The sequence below is a fragment of the Chiloscyllium punctatum genome, chromosome 9 (assembly GCF_047496795.1).
Source record: "Chiloscyllium punctatum isolate Juve2018m chromosome 9, sChiPun1.3, whole genome shotgun sequence".
NCBI classification, from domain to species: Eukaryota; Metazoa; Chordata; class Chondrichthyes; order Orectolobiformes; family Hemiscylliidae; genus Chiloscyllium; species Chiloscyllium punctatum.
The window spans coordinates 126,339,999-126,356,660 of NC_092747.1; positions in this window are offsets into that span (position 1 = coordinate 126,339,999).

Below are 16,662 nucleotides of genomic sequence, written 5' to 3' on the forward strand. Positions count from 1 at the left end.
TTACCCCTCCCAGTGATGCCTCACATTGACCCCTCAAACCTATCAATCCTACTGGACCCAACATCCACACATCCTCTGCCCATCCACGGTAGCAATCGTTCCCCTGGCTGACCCTACCAGATCTGATAGACCTACACCCTGACCCGGCACAGCAACATTTGAGCTGATCTGGCATCTCATAACCAGATCCCAAATAACACCTCCTGTCCCAATCTGAACTGAGAGCACCCCTCCACGCAAACCCCATCCCGACCTGACCCGACACTGCCTGTGACAGGACTCAACCATGGCCACGGGGAAGTCATGAAATGGTAAATGTGTAATTTTTAATCTCATTATGGTCATAAATGGGTTTTCTAAACTTGATTGGAATACCTGGGCCATTATTATCTTACAAACTGTGTAATGGATTTCCCCATGATTTGTTTATCTCTCTCCTATGGATTACTCCAGCGAGTTGTCGGCAGTGCTCACATTAACTGTGTCTTTGCATTGAACATTCGATGTGTTAGGCTCTATAAATAGCCTTTCCTTTAATGGTTGTTTCTCAGACCTTCTAATGACAGTGCATTCCTGTTCACTCTTATGTTACTCAACAATTTATGAAATATATTATAACAGAATGTAACAGACGGGATTGAATAGTGTCATTGTTGGTTTGGTCTTTTAGCAGGATATTTTATTGACCATGAGGCACAGATTTCATAATTAGCTTCATATCTCAATTGAATAATAAACAAGTTGTATATTAGCAGACTATGATCATAATTCTCATGATATAATTTATTCCTAATTAAATCCTAATTTGTAATAGGAGATTTGTACGTTAGAGTCCAAAACAATATTGTGTAACATCAGTTTAACAAAACGTATTGTAACCAGAAGCTTGATCCTTCCTAGTTATTGATTAGTAACCGACCAAATGGTTGTAGCAGTGGAAATGACTGTGCTCTATCCTTCAGCAAAGGTCTTTTGTTGTTAATCTTACAATGTAGTGCACACACGTAACTGCTAATGGAAGATCTTTATCACTTAAATTGGGGGCAGCAAGTTAAACTCTTCAAAAATACTTCACTGTTGACGATATTTGTTATGCTTGTAAGATATTCATTAGATTCCTGTTTCAGTGCAAGTTTTTACTTGTTAAAATACCTGAGTTAAATGGGGTGGATAAGCACATGTTATCGATATTAGACACGCACCTATTCATCTCAGTCAAAGTCAGTTTGAGCCTTATGTAAAATTAAACAAAGAAAGGTCGACACTGGAGATCTGAAACAGAAGTAGAAATTGCTGGAGAAACTCAGCAGGTCTAGCAGCATCTGTGGAGAGAAAACACTATTCATGTCTCCAATCCAGGAAAGAGTCACTGGACTCAAAACATTAACTCTGCTTTCTCCCCACAGATGCTGCTAGACCTGTTGAGTTTCTCCAGCAATTTCTGTTTTTTTTTTGCCTCTGATAATGTCTTGTGATGGGATTCATAGGCAGCTTGCAGTTGAGAACATGATCATGATATTCAGCGATGAAGGCAAATGTGTGTTTAAACTGGTCTGGCCTTTAGGATCACTGTCAGCTGCTGTATCTCTGCTACTACACACACTCCCACCATGCTCACCATTTTCACCACTGTATGCAGTATCTTCCATTATACAGTCTCACTCATTCCAAACCCCCAAACCATGAATCCCGCATGCCCTCTATACTGTGGGGACATCTCCCCCACCTTTACCCCACCAGCAATACTATCCATGCCAGCCACTTCCATCTCACTCAGTGCCTCACGCTGCCTTATTGCAGGAGTAAATGGCCCACAATAGGGCAGAGAAAGCCAGGACAAATGCCCAACATATTGCTCCTCACCCCTATGTGGGAGGGTCCTGCTCCTGGCTGGTTAGGAATGTGGCTGTTCATGAGTTCCATATCCTGAAAAACAAGTAAGAAGCATCTTCCATTGCTACGCCCCTCTCTCATTCCCAGCATTGTGAGTTTATTGTTAACGTACCACAATTGTCTGTGTTGATACTCATCTGGGAAAGCCATGGAAATCCCAATGGACCATGCCCCACTGTCTGTCATCATCATAGCCAGGAGGGATTCAAAAAGCTGCTGCTTTCTCCCAGCTTCCTTTGCAAGTCACCAACCATCACATCAAGGGTAAGGAGGAAAAACCGAAGGAACTGTTTCTGCCGCAAATCAGAGTCAAAAACAAAACTTGCTGGAAAAGCTCAGCAGGTCTGGCAATATCTGTGGAGAGAAATCAGAGTTAACCTTTCGGATCCAGTGACCCTTCCTCAGAACAAGTGACGATTTCTGCCTCTGGAGAATGGTGTAATATTTATTTTATTTCTTGTCATTTATATGTAGCATTTTGAGTGTTTTGAGCCGGGTGATAATCAGTGATTGTGAAACAATCATTCTGCTTTGTAAAGTGCTTGTGTTGAACTCATAAGAGAGTTACTCAGTCTCTGGGGATTAGCAGCCACACCTACTCAGCTTTACTCAGTGACTGCTAACTTCGCCAAGGTGCAGGTGTGTGAAAAACTTCAAGATAAGAAACTGATCTTAACAAGTGAGTCATCTGGGAGGGAGACTCTCTGATTATATTTCCTGTGTTTACTGTTTTCTACATTACAGCAGTCAATAATTAACAGCAAAGAAATATCACGTAAGGAATTGAAACTTAACCATTTCATTAAGCTCTGCAAAATCAAACCAACTTGAGGTTCAAATGGTCAATAATCACTTAAACAAATTACATGCCAATATGAATAATTTGCAGTACATGTATCATTTTACATACATACATATATCTATTAAAAAACAGCAAATAATTGTCTTGTTCATTGGTTATATATTTGAGGTAAATGTTACAATCTGTGTTAGTCTTATTTCAACAGAAATGAACCATTTGAAATCTTGCTGAATTTTTAATTCTTGTAAAAGTTTCCACATTTCAAAACTGAGCTGACGGATTAACAACTTAAGAAACATACAAAAACAGAAATTGCTGGAGGAACTATATTAGCATGTGTGTGGAGAGAAGCAGAGTAAACGATTTGAGTTCAGTGATGCTTCATCGGAACTGACAACAACTAGGAAAATGTAGTATTTACGTTGATGACAGAGGGTGGGAGGTGAAAGGAGGAAGCAGAAAGATGGAGAGGGAGCCCAGAGAGGGAGACAGAGAGAGAGAGAGAGAGAGAGAGAGAGAGAGAGAGCAAAAGGTAGGTGGACAATAGGATTGCTGATAGTGAGCCAGAGTTAAAGAGAAGCTAGTTAGGTGATAAGGGGGTTATGAGTGGGTGAAAATGGGTTGGCTGTGCAGAAAGGGACTCATTCCATGACAGGCCTGCATGTGGGGTCGAGAGTGTGGTGTTGGAAAAACACAGCAGGTCAGGCAGCATCCGAGGAGCAGGAGAATTGACGTTTTGAGCAGAAGCCCTTCATCAGGAATGAGGCGCAGGCTTGTGTTTGGGGGGGTAATAGACAGGAAAGAGATGGACATGCTCTACAATTGTTAAACCTGATGTTGAATTTTACAGGCTGCAGGGTCTCCAAGTGGAAGATGAGGAATTGTTTTTCTAGTTTTTCCTCTGAGCCTCATTAGGACACTGCAGCAAGTCCAAGGCAGAGATGGTGGCCAGGGAACATGGCAGTGTATTGAAGTGGAAGGCAACTGGAAGCTCAGGATCATTTTTATGAACAGAACATAGGTGTTATGCAAAGTGCTCACTCAGTCTGTGTTTTCTCTCCATTGATGCTGCCAGATCCGTTGAGTTTCTCCAGCAATTCCTGTTTTCCAACCTCCAGCATCTGCAATGTTTTGCTTTATTTCGACAAGTTTATTACAGCACTGCTTCATACAATCAAGGTGAGATTGAGAGTTAATTTTCATTGTGCTGATAACAAAGGGAAGGTGTATTTGAAACAATTCCCTTGTTGAAATCAGACCACCTGGTGAACATGCTTCTGTTCCATTCGCTTCTGCTTTGTTTGTGCTTTTTGACTTTAAAACATAATAACTGCACGCTTCAAGATTCTAGAGTGAAGGGAATGTACACTATTCATTCAGGCACTCTCTTATCTAGCACGTTAGTGACCTTAAATACTTCGACTAGGCTTGTAATATATCTTTTAGATATTATTTAAAGGCCAGTTCACTATATTGGAAATAAACCCTCTCCAGTCCAGAATCGGAAGTCTGGTGACATCATTTGGATGGAAATATTTTGAACAGATTCACAGACTTGTCACTTGATTGCAACAATTACGAAGCTGTAGGTGGAGCCTCTGTCTGTGAAACTTGGAAAGTATAGCATGAGATTCCAAAACTACTCAATTGCTTTCATTGTTCTCTCTCTCTCTCTCTCTCTGTGTCTCTCTCTCTCTCCTCCTCTCTGTCTCTCTGTCTCTGTCTCTCTTGCTCTCTCTCTCTCTCTCTGTCTCTCTCTCTGTCTCTGTCTCACTCTGTCTCTCTGTGTCTGTGTGTCTCTCTCTGTCTCTGTGTGTCTCTCTGTCTCTGTCTCTGTCTCTCTCTGTCTCTCTCTCTGTCTTTCTCTTTCTGTGTCTCTCTCTGTCTCTCTCTCTCTCTTTCTCTCTCTCTTCCCTGTTGCTATAGTGATTTTGAACAAATCCAAGCATTTCCAGGCAACACATCTTTTTAAACCTTAACCATGGCATTTAAGGGAATTAGAGCATAAACTACCGGGGGAAGCATGGTATTTTGTTTCCAATTTTTGAAAGATCAGGATAACTTTCATTATATTGTGGCTTGGGATTCAACCTTCACCTTCGAGACCTGAAAATTCTGAAAGTGAGAAATGATCTGGTTCCAAGTTTGATGAAATTTGATTGTCACTTGGAATATTGGTCTCGCAAACTGCAGAGCATTTTCCATCTTTGATTTTGATTTGATTTATTATTGACCCATGTTCCTGTGAAAAGTGTTATTTTGGGCGCAGTACAAATAGATCATACTGTACAAAGGGCATAAGGGTGATAGAACAGAGCAAGGAATAGAATGTTACAGCTGCAGAGAAGGTGCACAGAGAGTGAGATCACCATTAAAGATAAAATCTGAGACGTCCATTCAGAAGTCTAACAACAGCAGGGAAGACGCTGTTCTTGAAAATCTGTTGGCCTGTGTGTCTAAGCTTTTGTATCTTCTGCCTGACAGAAGAGGTTGGAAGAGATTGTAACCAGGGTGGGAGGGGTCTTTGATGATGTTGGCTGTCTTCCTGAGACAGTGGGAAGTGTAGATGGAGTCAATGGATGGAAGGTTGGCTTGTGTGACAGTCTGGGCTGTGTTCACAACTCCCTATAGTTTCTTATGGTCCTGGGCAGATCAGTTGCCGTAGAAAGCTGTGATGCATCTGGATAGAATGCTTTCTAGAGGGCATCTATAAAAATTGGTAAGAGTCTTTATGGACATGCTGAATTTCCTTAGCCTCCTGAGAAAGTAAAGGTGTTGTTATGTTTGCTTGATTGTCACATCAACATGGGTGGACCAGGACAGACTGTTGGTGATATTTACTCCCAGGAATGTGATGCTCTTGACCATCTCCATCTCAGGCCCAGTGATGAAGATAGAGGCATGTCCTCCTTCTGCCAGAAGAGGTGAACAAGGTTCATATCTTGGTGAAACTATCATTCTTATTGAGAAGACCATCTAAAAACATTCACTCTGCTCATCCCATCTCACAGTTGCATGGAGCTTATTGTATGAATAAAGAGAGAACTGAGGGAACTTTGGGGCAGCATGGTGGCTCAGTGGTTAGCACTGCTGCCTCACAGCACTAGGGACCCAGGTTCAATTCCAGCCTCGGGTGACTGTTTGTGTGGAGTTTGCACATTCTCCCTGTGTCTGCGTGGGTTTCCTCCGGGTGCTCTGGTTTCCTCCCACAGTCCAAAAGATGTGCAGGTCAGGTGAATTGGTCATGCTAAATTGTCCGTAGTGTTAGCTGCATTAGTCAGAGGGAAATGGGTCTGGGTGGGTTACTAACCCAGAGGGTTGGTGTGGACTAGTAGGGCCAAAGGGCCTCTTTCCACACTGTAGGGAATCTAATCTAGTCAAAAGAAAGCCTGAACATAGACATTAGATGGTATGGACAAAGAGACGGGATTAGTTTAACATTTCCCCTTTGCTGCCACCACTCCACAGTTAATTACAACAAGATGTATCTGGTTTAGAACGAATGCCGTTTTGAGTGCTGTGGCTTTAAATAACAGATGTGGAACAAGCTTTCTGGTAACTTTAAAGGGAAAAGAAAGAATCAATACTTTTTTACACAAATGTCATGAAATGCTCACAGATATAGGGGAATACCACCACTTACTGTTCCCCTCCAAACATTCACCAACCAAACTTAGAAATATATTGCTGTTCCTTCATTATTACTGAGTGAAAATTCTAGAATTTGCATCCTTTACGGCACTGCTGACTCCAGGGTCTACAGCTGTTCCAGGAAATAGGCCCAGCATTCCTTCCCAAGAGCAGTTCGGGATGGTCAGACAGGCCCATTCAGTGAATGACTAAAATCAAACCTCAGGCCCTCAAACACACAGACTCATAACGTCATAAAAGTTGCGTTCTACTCAGCATGCATTTAGATCGGAAATAACAAGAATCAAGTGATGTTCTCCGTCAGTCTCTGAAGCTGCGATGTTGGAGCTCTGAAGGTTTCTCACTTTGGTTTCCCCCCCTGTTAGCAGTGACCTAGCAGGCAGTCAGGGATAGGAGCAATGAGACGCTGTCCCCTTCATCTCAGCGCTGGAACAGAGAAAGCTCTGCTGTACAATATGTGTGTGAGAAACTCCCCTTGGAAAATGCTACCCCTGCCTGTTCTTACCCACAGCATCTGTCCTCATTGTGGCCCTTCAGCATTCCCACCCAGGCCTGCCTGACTAGCCCAATGAGAGCCATTCCCCTAACCCATTCACCATTGTCTCTAATGTCAGTGGTGACCATGGCTGGGGTCTAGCTGCTGTGCCAGCACTGAGCTCACGTGCTCTGCTGAAACTCTCGGAGGTACTCCTTCCACCATTTCTCTGGGCAGAAGTCCCAGTCTGACCCCATTAATGCCTTTAAATCCTGTCAGGTCCTCCATCTACTCACCTGATCCTGAAGCTGGGCAAGAGGGGGACAGGGGACAACATCTCACGGGGAGGTGATGGCCTGGTGGTACCATCGCTGGACTATTAATCCAGAGACCCACATTTGTTCTGGGGACCTGGGTTTAAACCCTGCCACAGGCAGATGGTGGAATTTGAATTCAGTATAAAAAATACTGAACTAAGAGAGGAGTGATGACCATGAATCTGTTCTTTGAAAAACCCATCTGGCTCTCTAATTCCTTTAGGGAAGGAAACTGCTATCCTTCCCTGCTCTGCCCGACCTGTGACTCCAAACTTACAGCAATGGGGTTGGTTCTTAATTGCCCTCTGGGCAATTAGGGATGGGCAATAATTGCTGGCCTAGCCAGTAACACCCTTGTCCCACGAATGAATAAAAAAAAGATCCTGACCATCACATGGAACTCCAACCATTAACTTTCTTTCCTTCTCCACACACATTGCCAGACCTGCTGAGTTTCTCCAGCAATTTCCTGTCTTGACCTCAGATTTTCAGTACTTCACTTTGGTGTTAATTATATCTTGCAGACTGGTTTGGTGCATGATTGGAATACGCATGCACATGTATATAAAGGCTCTGTTTGGAGAATGAGGAGGAAGGATCACAAATGGAAATTGAACATGTTATGGCATGGAGTCTTGAGTTAACCTCTGGACAGATGATACTGTTGAGAAGTCTGCCCTTCCTGAGTTCTGTACAACATGAGTTGGCACACATTCCCGGGCTCTGTAGCAGATGTACACACCATTGAACCTGGTGATGATGTCATGATGATTGTGCTGTGCTACTCTACTCCCTTTGTGAGGGGAAAGGCAGAGGTACCACAGAGCAGAATGCAACAACCTGCCCACTCTCCTAGCATTTCCACGGCTCACAGTTCTCTACATAACACTAACAGAAAGGTTTTCGTGCTCAGTCATTTAATTTCCTTGATGCAGCTGCAGGGAAACTCAAGAAATATTTCAAAATAGTTTTCAGCCTTTCTAAAGGCTACAATCATAAGACAGCTAACTCTAATTAGTTTTATTATATATATCACAGAGACCATAAGACAGTGGTGTAGAAATAAACCATTGGGCCCATCACGTCTGGTCTGACATTCCGTGAGACCATGGTGGATCTGATCATCCTCATGTCCACTTTCATGCCTTTTCCCCACAATCCTGGATTCCCCTCCTGATTAATTTGAATTTGGTTAATGATCCATAAAATACTATATCACATTATATTATAGTAACTACAACAACCTATATGACAAGTTGGACCGAAGGGTCTGTTTCTGTGCTGTACATCTCTATGACACTATAATTACCAGTTGATGTAATGGCTCCATGTTAATGTCATTGAGCTAGTTAACTGGAGTCCCAGGCTTGTGTTCTGGGGAAATGGCTTCAAAACCCACCAATGACAGATGGTGAATCTTGTATTCAGTAAAAAGTTGGAATTTAAAAGTTAGCCTAAAGGTGTCTATGGAGTGTCATGAGAGCACATCTGCTTCATTAATGGTATTAAGAGAACACGCCCTTCATGGAAGGAAACTGCCGTCCTTACCTGATCTGGCCTACATGTGACTCCAGGCCCACAGCTTATGCTGTTGCCCTCTAGGCAATTAGGGATGGGCAATAAATGCTGGCCTAACCTTCAATACCCACATCCCAGGAATGATTAAAACCACTTATACTAGTCACACTGAGGTAGTCACTATCGTGATTTGGTGAAAGTGAGGACTGCAGATGCTGGAGATCAGAGTTGAGAGTGTGGTGCTGGAAAAGCACAGCAGGTCAGGCAGCATCCGAGCAGCAGGAGAATTGACGTTTCAGGAATAAGTCTTCATCATGTTCATGTTAAGTAACCACACCAGCAATTGGGACTTACAAAGATGTCTGAGATTTGCCTAAATTTCTTCTTTTTCTTGTTAAACCATCTTGGACTATCTCTTCATCCCTTCTCCCTGAAATGTTTCTCTTTCAATTTCAAGGTTTTTCATCTCTATTTTCTTTCCTATTCAAGCTTTTGATCATTTCATTTTGTTGAGCTATATGGACTTCAGTAAGGCATTTGACAGGGTTCCTCATAGGAGACTGGTTAGATCGCATGGAACACAGGGAGAACTAATCATTTGGTTACACAATTGGTTCGAAGGTAGAAGACAGAGGGTGGTGGTGGAGGACTGTTTTTCAGACTGGAGGCCTGTGACCAGTGGAGTGCCACAAAGATCAGGGCTGGGTCCACTACCTTTTGCCATTTAAATAATTTGGATGTAAACATAGGAGGTATAGTTAGTAAGTTTGCAGATGACACCAAATTGGAGGTGCAGTGGACAGCAAAGGAGGTTACCTCAGAGTACAATGGGACTGTGATTAATGGGCCAATGAGCCGATGAGTGGCAGATGGACTTTAATTTAGATAAATGTGAGGTGCTGTATTTTGGAAAGGCAAATCAGGGCAGGACTTATTCATGTCTTGGTAAGGTCCTGGGGAGTGTTACTGAACAAAAAGACCTTGGAGCGCAGGTTCACAGTTCCTTGAAAGTAGAGTCCCAAGTAGGCAGGATAGTGAAGAAAGCATTTGGTGTGCTTGCCTTTATTGGTCAGAGAATTAAGTATAGGAGAAAGTGAGGACTGCAGTTGCTGGAGATAGAGTCAAGATTAGAATGGTGTTGGAAAAGCACAGCAGGTCAGGCAGCATCCGAGGAGTAGGAAAATCAACGTTTTGGGCAAAAGCCCTTCATCAGGGATACGGGTGGGTGCTGGCAAATGGGACTAGATCAGTTTAGGATATCTGGTCGGCATGGACAAATTGGACCGAAGAGTCTGTTTCCCATCTGTACGTCTCTATGACTCGATAATTCTATGTTCAAACTGTCTTATCTGTCACAGAAGTGCACTAATTCAATTGAATTCCTAACTGCATTTGGGCAGGAGCCCTTCATCAGGAAAGAACTTCAAATTCTTTCCTGATGAAGGGCTTTTGCCCAAAACGTCAGTTCTCCTGCTCCTCGGATGCTGCCTGACCTGCTGTGCTTTTCCAGCTCTACTCTGATCTAGACTCTGATCTCCAGAACCTGCAGTCCTCACCTTCGCCTTCCTAACTGTATTGCCTTTCCCCTCTTCCATAGTGAAACACTGTGTGACTATCCCAATTGCAATTCTAATATTTAGCCTTTGTTTTAAATCTCAGTTCAATTTATCCAGCAATTCAAAGAACCTAGACTTGCTTACTTTGTAAGTCAGTCAGGGATAAATCTTCCCTCTCCAGAAATATTCAAGCAGCTGCCAAAGTCACTTTCATTTAATGATGTACAAGGAGTCTGATGCCTTTCCTTTCATCCACTGCTAATTATCATTATCTCACTTCCAACTCGATATTGGTGGTGTTGGTTATCGTGAAAAATGCCCATATGATTGAAGAGGTGGTGCTGGAGGTCTTAAAATGCATAAAAGTGGATAAATCCCCAGGATCTAATCAGGTGTACCCCAGAACTCTGTGGGAAGCTAGAGAAGTGATTGTTGGGCCTCTTGCTGAGAATGGCCTAATCCTGCACCTGTTTTCTCTGTTTCTATGTTTCTGGGTGCAGTTGTTGTTACAAACTTCTTCAGAGATTCAGGAAATATCACAGACTCTTTCAGGAACATTTCATGTACGGAAACCTTCTCCTGGGCTCCAGGTACCATACGGGCCCCCATGGAAGTTCCTGACTTTACCCATGACGAGTAGGTCCAGTAATCAGGTGAAGAATAGAGAAGTAGCCAACTGTCATTTTCCTGTTTTGAACACAAGCCATGGGAAGCTGCACACTGTCAGCACCTTTTGGAATGTAGTGCCGGATGATCCAAGCTGTTCACTGTAGTGACTCTGAGTTGGAAACCCTTTGGTGAAATATAGTAGGATACAGAATAAGCTCCAGCACAGACACAATCATTGAACATTACCTTAAGGTTCATTTGTGGTTTCTGATCTTAAGCTTGCTTACCATTTAACTCTAATCATTTCTGGATTCCCATCTTCATCAAGTCATTTTGGCTGGTGACCATTCCCTTGGGTGTCATCTGTGGTCTGCAGTCTTGGGAAATCTCACGTCCGCTTGGGACTTAATTGTGTGTTCCAAGTGTATTCAGCTCTGTGCTGGAGTATGGTATTGAGACCTGGGAATTAAACAAGCTCAACATTCACACACATACCACGGACACTTCTCAGCTCCCTCTCACTTGCCCTTGCCCTTACTTGCTACTTGTTAAAAACAAGGTCAAAGGTTGCTCCAGTTGAGCTGATGTGTTGCAATAGTAAATCTGTTGATTTAACGATGGTAAGTGATGCAGATAAAAGACTGGAAATGGAAGTTGTGGCAGAAACCACCAAGTGAGTAAGTTTGATATTGTTTGGGATTCAGCAATACTGAGTGACAACAGCCAGGATTGCAGTTTGCAAGAGAACAGCCTGAAAAGATTTAGGGAACAGTTTAAACAAATTGTTGGGCAACAAATTAGATAATTCCACTGGAAGTGGAGTTCAAGTGATTATACTGATTTGTACAGATTACTACAGATTTATTCAGCGTATAGAGGCACGAAATCTGCTAATCATTTAAAAAAAATATTCATGGGATGTGGGTGTCATGGGCTGGATCAACATTTATTGCCTATTCCTGTTATCCTTCCAAAGGGTGGTGCTGAGCTATATTGAAGCTTGATGTTAACGAGGGACTTCCAGTGTTTTGACGCAGTGATCTAAATTAATCAAAAGCAAATGGGAGATTAAGAAAAAAAATGTGATCACCTAATTGCTTCTCTGTTGAAGTTCAAGAACAATCACATTTCCATAAAAACCAAAATGACTGTGGATGCTGTAAATCAGAAACAAAAAACAGAAGTTGCAGGAAAAGCTCAGCGGGATGTGGAGAGAAATCAGAGTTAACATTTCAGGTTGAGTGACCCTTCCCCAGAACTGATGATAGTTGGGAAAATGTTTCTGTGCAGGAGATACGGTGGAGAGAGGGGCTAAGGAGGAAACAATGGCTGGGGATAGAGCTCAAAGAGACAGGAGGACACTTGAACAGGCAAAGGGTGATTAGCTGTTACTGGAGACTGTTAACAGCTAACAATGGCTAGTGTGTAATAGCAGAATCTGAAATCTCTGATTTCTCTCCACAGATGCTGCCAGACTTGCTCAACTTTTCCAGCAATTTCTCTTTTTGAATCACATTTCTATGCTTGCTCCAGAATCTTTGAGAAGAAAGAAAGGAAACAAAAGGGGAAAGATAAACACTTCATAAACTAACAAGTCTTACCTCTGTCCGGAATCTGGTCAAATGCACCATTTTCTTTTTGTCCATTTGGGAGAAATTAAAGAAAAGGTCATGTGACAACATCACTCCTGCAGGCAAAAACCCATCACTACAACCTGCAATGTTAAAGGAACTGCAATATACAATAAAAAAGGCATTAAAAACACAGGTAAACACGACAATGCAAAATGGAATCTTACTCTGCTATGTTAAAGAGCACAAAGTTGGAAAGCAATGATATAATCATGGATGAGCATTCCAGTAACATATTATCAGAACTTCGGTTACTTAAAGAAATCAGTGTCTAGTTTATGGATCAGCAGATAAGTGACAATAACAGGCAGCCAACTCTCTCCTTGACTTGGGCATTGACGGGCTAAGAAGACTCGACTCCTCTGGTATCTCTGACGATGACCACAAAGATGGTAACAACAGGTTTCAGATTTTGGAAGAATGACCTAAAATTCAAGTTAATTTCAGGATACACAGGCTCGAACTCATTTGATATTGAAAAGAGCCAAGTGAACAGATCAATTAAATCATAAGCAGCTGACAACATGGGGGTATGGAATGTGATTTCACAGAAGACAAGTTAACTGAGAGGCTTTTCAGAACTAATTGTTCCATGTGGACCTATTAAATCTTTCCAAATCATACTTCTGGAAAATCCTAAAGAATATCCTGTCAATGCTCTGCTTGAAAAACGATTCAAGTTGGACATGATTGAGGCAGTTCAGCAGTCTCTAGACATGTATATACCTAGGACAAACACTGCAGCAGCAATAGGTTCAGTGCAGTATTCACCTTTTCCATGAGATGTGGCTGGTTTCATCCTTGTCCATCATTGTAAGACACGTGCAATCTACATTCTACAAGAGGACATTGGACTAAAATGTATCAAAATCCAATTGTCTGCTGAGCCACAAAATGTGATGTAATATAGTCTGTGAAGAGCTGTCATCCAAGGTACAATGCTATAGCTTGTCACAGAGTTTTGTCAATGGCAACAAAGTCCAAGAGGTAACCACAACATTACAGCTGACAGACATTGGTCATGCAGCAAATGTACTAACATCCATATAGTATTGGGATGTCCTTAGAAAAACTGAGCTTTAGGTCCATTCGAATGACATAGATATATCCAGATCTGGTAAACATAGAACAGTCCAGCAGAGGAACAGGTCCTTTGTACCACTGTGTCTGTGCCAACTATGATGTCATGGTCCATATCACTCTATTCCCTGCCCGATCATACTTACAATGGGACTGATATCCCATACACTTGCATTATTGCCCTCAAATACCAATAAGGCTCTTCAGGATAAACAGCAGAAACCTTCTGCGTCATTTGGAACAGAAGGACCTCACATTGACTTTGCAACAGTTGTCCTGACTCCAGGGTGGTGTGCTGTCTTCTGGCTGCCAGGTTCCAGGATGCTGGCCAATGGGAGGCTGAGCAGTTGGAGTCATGGTCTATGCTTGGACTAGTGGCTCAGAAGGAAGAGAAAGGAGCAGACGTTAGGGAGTTAGGTAGGAAATTGAAAAGTAAGTTGCTAATAAATTCCAGACTGCTCCAGTGTCATACAGAAATCGGTGTGGGGTCAGAAAGATAGAGCAGACAGAAGTGTGGCTGGAGGTTTGGTCCAGAAAGGGACATGTTTAGATTCCTACAATATCAGGTCAGGTTCTGAGGGGAGTGGGACATAGACAGGTTGGACCCACTTGAACATCTGAACAGGAGTCGACCCAGCATCTTCATGGAAAGGTTTGCAAAGGCTATGGGACTGGATTTAAACTTGGTTGGCAGGGATAGGTTCTGGGCAAGCAGCTGTACCCTGAGAGGATACTAACAGAGAGGCAATTAGAAGTTGGAAAGTGAGTAAGTGAATCTGAAAGGTAGACAATCCTTAAACTAGATAAGAAGGAAGTGAATTTAGCAAGGCCAAATGGAACCTATTTTAATGCAAGGAGCCTGAGGACTAAGATAGGCAAGCTGAGGGCAGAGATGGGTATGTGGGAGTATGATATCTGCTTTCAATGAGACTTGGCTGAAAGACTGGCATTCTGGATTAGTGGTGCTGGAAGAGCACAGTAGTTCAGGCAGCATCCGAGGAGCAGTAAAATCGATGTTTCGGGCAAAAGCCCTTCATCAGGAATACAGGCAGAGAATCTGAAGGGTGGAGAGATAAATGAGAGGAGGGTGGGGGTGGGGAGAAAGTAGCATAGAGTACAATAGGTGAGTGGGAAAGGGGATGAAAGTGATGGGTCGGGGGGGAGGGTGGAGTGGATAGGTGGAAAAGAAAATAGGCAGGTAGGATAAGTCATGGGGACAGTGTTGAGCTGGAGGTTTGGAACTGGGGTGAGGTTGGGGAAGGGGAAATGAGGAAACCGTTGAAGTCCACATTGATGCCCTGGGGTTGAAGTGTTCCGAGGTAGAAGTTGAGGCGTTCTCCCTCCAGGCGTCTGGTGGTGAGGGAGTGGTAAAGGAGGCCCAGGACCTCCATGTCCTCGGCAGAGTGGGAGGGGGAGTTGAAATGTTGGGCCCCAGGGCAGTGTGATTGATTGGTGCGGGTGTCCCAGAGATATTCCCTAAAGCGCTCTGCTAGGAGGCGCCCAGTCTCCCCAATGTAGAGAAGACTGCATCGGGAGCAACGGATACAATAAATGACATTGGTGGATGTGCAGGTAAAACTTTGATGGATGTGGAAGGCTCCTTTAGGGCCTTGGGTGGAGGTGAGGGAGGAGGTGTGGGCGCAGGTTTTGCAATGCCTGCGGTGGCAGGGGAAGGTGCCAGGACGAGAGGGTGGGTTGTTGTGGGGCGCAGACCTGACTGGGTCGTCATGGAGGGAACGGTCTTTGTGGAAGACTGGCAGGATTGGCAACTCAACATTCCTGGTTATTGAGTATTCAGGCACAATGGAAAAGAACAACCCAAGTAGAGACATCAGATTGACTGTGAAATAATAGAAGAAATTAACATAAAGAGAGAGAGAAAGCGCAAGTGAAGGGTGGAGTCTGGCACTCATTATCTGAAAGGGTGGTTGAGTCAGAAACTCTCATAGTGTTTAGGCAGTATTTAGATATTCACTTGTGTTGTCATATTCTTGAAGGTTATGGGCAAAAAGCTGGAAAATGGAATCAGTGTGGACAGATCTTTGTTGGCCGGCATGAACATGATGGGCCAAAAGTCCACCTTCTGTGCTGTAAACATTGATGAGTCTATGAGTGTACCATCAGTTTAGCAGCTTGCTCTGTCTACATACTCTTACAATATATGATGTGACAAATCCTTTAGCTGCAATAGCAAAGCTTCCAGACTGCAACATCAATCTCTTCCATCTTGACCACAGCTGAGCAAAGCACATTTAACACGCTCACAAAGACTATCATCAGGGGTGGCTTCAACACATTAAACCTGAACAAATACATTCCTTCTGGTCATTTAGAGATAAACAAAGACTCTTCAGGAATGTTACTGTCAAAGGCAAACACATCATAGATTCACAAGTTCTAAGTCAAGACTTACTCGGCCATATAGGTCTGGGTCACATGGACGCAGAAAAAGCCAAGAGATGGCACATGGGTGTGGCATTAATAAGGACCTCAACCAACTGATCAAATCACACGCAACCTCATCAAAATCAACCATCAGGAAACTGTTCCTTTCCACATGAGATTTCTTCTCTGCGATGATACAAGATCGCCCCCAGATCAGCCACGTCGACAAACATAATTACGTTTTGGTGACTGGCTATTTGACCAAATTTCCTCTTATGTGACATCTTTAAGATGCCACTAGTGCAATGGTTGTCGACATGTTAAATACGTGTTTGATGATTGTCTGCAGTATACTAGGGCACCCTTTCAGGACTTGTGTAGAAAGTATGGTGTTCAATATTTTACCTCTTTTCCTCACTGTCCTCAGTCAATGGTCTTGCAGTGTACACTATTCACAGAGTAACACCTATGATCAATCAATGTAAAACAGCTGTAAAACAAGAATAGTGGATAGCTATACACTACTCTTCTACGTACTGATTTATCCTCAATAACAGCTCTCTTGTTCGGGAGAAAAATCAACACTGTTTTCCATCTCATTCTCTCGCCGCCCGGCCTATCATGCACATGGCATTATTGGAAAGAAAGAAGAAAATGGGAGACGATAGTTATCCCCAGTTTACACCAGGACGACACGTACCAGCTTGATACTTTCACACAAACAGATGGTTTATGAAAATACACA